Source organism: Pecten maximus, chromosome 9 (assembly GCF_902652985.1).
Source record: "Pecten maximus chromosome 9, xPecMax1.1, whole genome shotgun sequence".
NCBI lineage: Eukaryota > Metazoa > Mollusca > Bivalvia > Pectinida > Pectinidae > Pecten > Pecten maximus.
Window position 1 is genome coordinate 12,699,811 of NC_047023.1, and position 7,678 is coordinate 12,707,488.

General features: G+C 32.2%; 1 long non-coding RNA gene across 1 annotated transcript; it reads left to right on the top strand.

The window, feature by feature from the left end:
* Nucleotides 1–68: 68 nt before the first annotated feature.
* LOC117335248 lies at nt 69–1,984 on the top strand. Its single transcript, XR_004534318.1, has 2 exons — nt 69–284; nt 1,468–1,984. It is a non-coding gene; the product is annotated as an uncharacterized LOC117335248 (long non-coding RNA).
* The last annotated feature ends 5,694 nt before the right edge of the window (nt 1,985–7,678 follow it).

Sequence of the window (7,678 nt, forward strand, 5' to 3'; positions counted from 1 at the left end):
GATATAGATGGTTGTGACAGGTAATATTGAGCCGACAAGAAAAATAGATCTAACGTCACAGGACCCCATTTGGTACAATTTTTACACATTTATTCTAATAAAGAAAATACTCACGTGAGAATTTCAAATTAATGTTGATATTTTACTAAGACAACCTTTAGTACTTCCAACTGTATGATAAAAAAATAAATAGTACGTGATAGCTATTTATAGATCCGCGTTTTTTTGTGTTACGTAACTTCCGGTCCGGAGCCTGCAGAGAGGACCCCATTTGGTACAAAGTGGTGAGACATCGATTTTTTCAATTATTTCCAAAAATATCATCAATAATGTGAGCGATTGCGATGGTAATACATATAGTATTACTTATTACATCAGTATTTTTCCAAAATATCAGTCATTTGTGTATAAATACCATAGCTGGAAATACAAATATCCCGGCCCGTATTTCCCGTATTTTTTTTCCATTGAGCTCGAGTCCACGTGGTTTCATTGAACGATGTTTTGTGACAAATATCATAAATGCACATGTATGTACAGTGGTTTCACAACTTTTTATAAGTGGCAATACATTATACTTCTTTTAGGATGATGAAAATTTCATAAAAAAATATATATAAATAATAGATTACTAAATTAGAATATTGAAGCAAGGGGTACTTGTCGCTGTCAGGAGGTATGTAGAATGGTCCTGCTGCTATATATATCCAGTGAGGACATTCCTACTAGCCGTCGGGCAGCTCAGATGTATGTCTACAGGATACATATTGAACCACGGGGACGTTACAATATAATATTAAAAGTATGCATAAAATGTATAGGGGTCATATCTGATCAGTTTAAAGTTATAAACATGTTACATTGAGGATCATTGTACCTGTGATTGAACAGTTATAATATAAAATAACAAAAACACACAGTTTGTTTCATGTTGGTGACTATTACTGGCAGTATCATTTATTAATTTTGCTTTCTTTTGTTTATTTTTTTCCCCAGGGTAATTATTGAAATGAAATAATATTACAAGAAAAACCTTTAAAATGACAATAAATTTATTTTAATCAATCAATCAATTAAAACACTCTTGATGGAAAGTCAAGAAACATTATTTAAAATTGAATATTTAAAATATGATCACATTAGCACAAGTGCTATTCTCGCAACATAACACGAGTAAGATTTAACAAGATATCACAGTTCATGTAAAAATGTCAACAAATTAATTTGAATATAATTAGATTGATCACTTACATCATAGAGGAAGTTAGGATAAAATGAAAGATATTGAATTGTTGAATAAATGTACTAGTAATTCTCACAGGTGTGACTAAAGAAATAGTTATAATACTATTGTAATGTAAATGTATATATAGATTATATGCTAAAACACTAATATAGTGTGAGTTTAGAACATTCAATCAACAGAAGTGAAATTAAAAGTTAACCATATTGTTTCTCAACTTGCAGGGCACATTTGGCAACACCAGGATGAATCTGATGCCTTCCTCATTTCAAATGTGCGGTACACTCTGGGTGGCAAACAATATGCATGAAAGGACTTTTTACAGAAGTAGCATGTCACCCAATTTTTTTCTTCTTCTATCGGAGAAACAAATTGATGATACTTGACATATAAGCATGCCGTGCCCCTCTGGGGTTGTACCATCCTGGTCAAGAGCCTTGTCAAGTGTTGGAAATACAATGTAGCTCAATATCTGACTGAACACGAGTACTGTAACTGGTGTCCTGACTAAGAGCTCAATGAGAATGGCTCAACATCAACATTCATGCTCTTCATGATTGAGGCAGTCCTGGTGAAACCAGCAGCCACATTATGTACCAGCGTATCTAACCCAAAGGATATCTTCCTCCTCATCATTACATCGATCCCTGATGTTGCAAATTTTGCATGTATAAATATTTCTTCTGCAAGTTCATTGCGTTTGTTCTGTAGATGAAAGATTAAATTATGAGTTAAACCATAGCCGTGTTGTTATTTGTGTGTAAAAAGGTTCTAACTAACAAAACAGAGCCTTAACTGCTCAACTCCCCTGGCAGCAATGCTAACTTAGGAAGCCACTATATCAGTCCCTAATTGTCCTGTTACCTGTAACAATCAAAAGTAATTACAAGAGAGTGACCGATCGCCATCTGCAGAGGTGTTTGTTTCCTCAACCCCACTGGTGACAGCTAGCCATTCAACCATGGCCTAGACAACAAGAATGGTCAGGTAGTAATTAAATCATTATTAAGACCAACAAAAGAGGATAAAGCAATAGTTGTGTCAGTCATAATTGGTTTACTTCCAAAAACAACCGAAAAAAAATCTGACAGAACAGCAGGAGAGTTCCGAGTGTCTTTGTATACACTATAGTTATTGACTGAACCAGAAATGAGTATTTATTAAACTAAATCCCAACATGGATTTCAGAAAACATATCTCAAAATAAACGCTTAGGATTAAAATTATCAGAGAAATTTAATTTTAAAGGGTTAATGTTGTAATAGAAAAGATATTTCAAACCTTTTTTTTTTCCAAAATATTGATGATTAATGAAAATTGTTTTAATAAGAATTACCTTTACTTTCTATGTTGAGTATTTGTCTGAATAGACATTCATTATAGGATGATATTGTGAAGATTTTTTTATACTATTGGCTTACTATAAATTATTAAAACTATCAAATTCTGAAGTTCAGTGTTTGTGTCAGATAAATAATTGAAAATTAATTAGGCATTTGTCTTTTATTCATTTGTTTTATTGTTTAAATATAATAAATCAGGAGATATATATGGTAGTGTACAGTAATCAGATTTGGTTTGTTTCTTTGTTTATAAGGGACATAACTTGTTGAACATCTATATGAAGGACACCTCTCTATAAAGGACACTTGTCCCTTAGGTGTCCTTTATACACAGGTTCGCTTGTACATTGGGTTTTCATTCATTAAAACTAATAATAAATAACATGTTAGAATATGTTGCATACTCCGGCAAGATCTTGTTCAATATAATATGTTGATCAATTTTATCACTTAGCCGGCATGTTCATGCATGTGTTACAGTCATGCCATAAGTAAGGACATACAGACTGGAACAAAAGGGTGGGCTTGGCATTTTATAAATGGGGTCTTTTTCAGAAAAAAAAAAGAATGGGTCCATGAGAATAATTTGAATGGAGAAACAAATTTGTGAGTCCAAGAGTGTTTTAGGTGTTAATAATCAGCTTGGTGGGAAGGGGTGAATGTAAAAAAAAAAATATATTCATGTCATAAATATTATATTAATTGTATTTATTTTTTCTTCATGATAATATTGATAATGATAATTTGTATCATTGAAAGGAAATGGTGAATTACTTGTTCATCAATGTACAGAGGATATTTCCCATTTATGCATGTTAAAAGTATTAGAAGGATTATTATAAATTAAATTATTTATTGAATTATTTCCTTCAGTGTTCAGTGAATGCCCCTTTATGTTAAGTATTCATAGTAAAAGGGAAATAACTCTTAATAAAGGCCTTAAAAAATCCGGACTTATCGTTGATCAAGCACCTGTGAGAGTGTATTAGAGATCAACTTCCGACATGCGCACAAATAGTTTTACTGCAATGGCGAAGCGGGGGAAGTTCGAATTGCAGGTACAGCACACTGAAAATGAGTGTATGTTCACTTTATAAGGCAAGTACCTGTGTAATACGACCAACGAAGACTTTTAGGACTATAAGAAATCATTTGGAGTGATAAATGTGCCGGAAAACATTTCAAAAGTTGATATAACACTGTCGTCGAAAGGCAAAACTATGCACAAAACGGATGTTTTCCTATAACTTACCCATTTCAATATCTTGTATTAAGCAAGCTGGATCGCTGCATACCTCAAAATTGACGTTGAAATGACCGTTTATATTTACATTATGACGCCATAAAATCTTAGGTCATGGAATGGACATGCGTGGATTTGGGAGCCATTTTATCAAATTTTGTACCAAATGGGGTCGTGTGACGTTACCGACAAGAGGCTTGAATCACCGACAAGAAAGAAAATAAAAGATAAAACACATTTTATTTATCAAAACTATGTTTGATTTGTTCATTTATTAGTTATTTATTATCTATTTGGATTGTTTTGTTGTCTAATGTAATGTTGGCGACAGTTAATATTGAGCCGACAAGAAAAATAGATCTACCGACAAGAGGCTGCAATTACCGACAAGAAAGAAAATAAAAGATAAAACACATTTTATTTATCAAAACTATGTTTGATTTGTTCATTTATTAGTTATTTATTATCTATTTGGATTGTTTTGTTGTCTAATGTAATGTTGGCGACAGTTAATTGAGCCGACAAGAAAAAATATGATTTACCGACAAGAGGTTATAATTAGTCTACCGACAAGCCGACAAGAAAATGAACAATACGATCTTTTTTATTTCTTGATTTATACTAATTTAATTACACGTACAATGTAGTAATACATGTATATATCGACAATGATTGCATTACCAGAAAATGATTGATACAATTGTTTCTGTATCTTCGTTTCTAATAATTTCACTGCATTGAACGGGAACCGACAAGAAGTTAGAATTACGGACAAGAAGCCGACAAGAAAGAATAGAAAGGTTATTTCTTCGTACATACTAATTTAATTATATGTACTGGAATATATTGAACAATTAACAATTTAATAATATGTATATATTTAAAAGAAAATTTATTAAATGATATGATAATGAATTAACTTCAATGTTAATTTTGCATTGATTAGAAAACTACCCATGATATATTCCAAATTTCGTACTAATTTTAAAAAGGTAAATCACAATTTATTTTTATTTTATATAAGTTCGTGTAGATTGGTCATATTAGAAATTGTTGCAATGAATTAATTCTGACACCAACTACCAGATAATGAAAAATAGTAATTGGCGATGTGGGCGGGCCCATATTTAGAAATTATACTATCATACCTTCACCTATAGGTACTTCTAATTTAAAAGAAATAACTAGAATTAGATTGTCATCACATAAATTAAATATTGAAATTGGTAGATTTAATAACTTAGAAAGAAATCAAAGAATTTGTTCCTATTGTAACAGTGGAGACATTGAAGATGAATTTCATTTTATTATTAAATGTGTATTTCATTTAGACCTAAGAAAACGTTTTATTAAGAAATATTATTATAATAAACCTAGTATGTACAAATTTATTCAACTTCTAGAAACAGTAAACAAAAAAGATCTTTCAAATTTAGCAAAATATATTAAATACAGTAATAAACAAAGAACAGATTTTTTATTAGTATAAAAAAAAAATGTCCTTCTACACTCTACCTGTTGTACAATGTATGTGTTAGTCCGGTTGTGTGTGAGTGTGTGTATGCGAGTGTGTGGTTTTTGTATTGTATCATTTCTGTACATGTATATATTTGTTGAACCGATGAGCCGTAAGGCTCAAGGAAATAAAGAACTTGAACTTGAACCTATGAGCCACGTGCCGATTGACCTTAGGGGACACACGCGTCCACGGGTAACTTGTATACACAAATTTCTGCCAAGAGTAATAATGACCAGCGAAATCTTACACAATGACAACATACACTTAACTGGCTGGCTTCCTATGCAGTGAAAACACATAATACCAGCACCCGAACTGAATATCTTTGAAGAACCGCGACAAAATATTAGACATGACAAAATGTTTATATACATGTTTTTCGTCTGTATGTACAAGAAAGTTTAATACATGGTGCATTATACGGCCATGGGGACTTCGAGTTAAGTCCACCAGTAAGCAGCCTCCAATGTTCTAAATCACACTGCAAAGATTCCTAAGTCAACGGATGGTAGTCTCACAATCCCACAAACTCAATCTTTGGCACGTAAACCTGGGCAAAGAAAACGCACAATAAATGCAAAAACTCTATCGCTTAAAAAAATAAAACTTCAGTGAGTCTGGTGGGACCGTCAGTGGTGGAATATTTAACTGTTGAGACCAAAAACATTCACCAACAGAATATGTTTAACTTCGAATGCAAAACAAATACATGAAAACAAAAACAAAAAACAACTAAGAAATAAAGAATAATATATACATACTTTGTCTCTTATCGTCATCTTGTCGGTAATTCCAGCCTTTTGTCGGTAGATCTATTTTTCTTGTTGACTCAATATCACCTGTTGCCAACATTGCATTAGACCACAAAACAATCCAAAATAAAAATATAAACAAATCAAACATTGTGATAATAAATAAATTAAAAAGCAACTATTTTGTATTTCATTTTCTTTCCTATCGGCTTCTTGTCGGTAATTCCAGCCTCTTGTCGGTAAATCAGTTTTTCTTGTCGGCTCAATTACCTGTCGCCAACATTAGATTACATTAGACCACAAAACAATCAAAATAGATAATAAATAACTAATAAATATCCAAATCAAACATAGAATTGGTAAATAAAATGCGTTTTATCTTTTATTATCTTTCTTGTCGTTAATTCCATCCTCTTATCGGTAGATCTATTTTTCTTGTCGGCTCAATTTTCCCTGTCACCACCATTGTATCGGACACCACAAAACAATCAAAAAAAGAAAAGAAAGAGAGAAAAAAAAGGGGAATAAAAGCATATCAAACATTGTATTAATAAATAAATTAAAAAAGCAACTATTTTGTATTTCATTTTCTATCTTATCGGCTTCTTGTCGTTAATTCAAGCCTCTTGTCGGTATATCTATTCTTCTTGTCGGCTCAATATATTACCTGTCACAACCATTATTTCATACCACAAAATATTCCTAAATAAAAAAATCAACAAATCTTACATTGTATTTATAAATAAAAACTATTTTATCTCTCATTTCCTTTCTTGTCGGCTTCTTGTCGGTAATTCTAACTTCTTGTCGGCTCTTGTCGGTAAATCTAGTTTCTTGTCGGCTCTTGTCGGCTCTTGTCGGTAACTATTGAGACCCAAGTTCGGATAATAGAAGGATCACACTACGAAGCGGAAATTATTACTGGATTGTACACTAGTCGATATTGGAGTCTGACAGAGAAAGGTCGTGAATTTGTGTACCGTACCCCATTCCAGATCCGGACCAAATTCCCGTTCCAGGACTAGGGACCCTATTTTTCTTTAACAACAACTTGTTTGATATGGACAGCTCCTGAATGCTGATTTGCAGATTTCATGACATTATCTTATGTGTGTGTGTACGCGTACGCACTCAACTGTGATTTTTCCCCAAATTGTTTTTGTTAGTTAATTACTTTGTTTTTCAATATATACAAAGGGACATTTAATGAAACTGTTTAACTTTAATTCATTTACTATTTATTCCTAGTAGTTGTGCAATGCAAAGGGGAACCAAACTACAACAAGACATATACGCAGCAGGCAAATGGGAACACGATTGGCTAATGACCTTTCACCCCGACAAATGCAATATCATATCCACATCCAACAAACGCACACCAGCATCAGAAACAAGTTAAAATGTATATATGAGAGGTTGAAGCAAATTCTAAATAGCACACAAAACTTAGTTTTGATATCCAACGGTTTACACAAAATATGGGAAAAATGAAGATAAATCCAAATTATTTCAAAATTAGTTGTCAAATAAAAAAGATGCCAGAAATATATACTAATATAGACTTAAAAACTTAATATA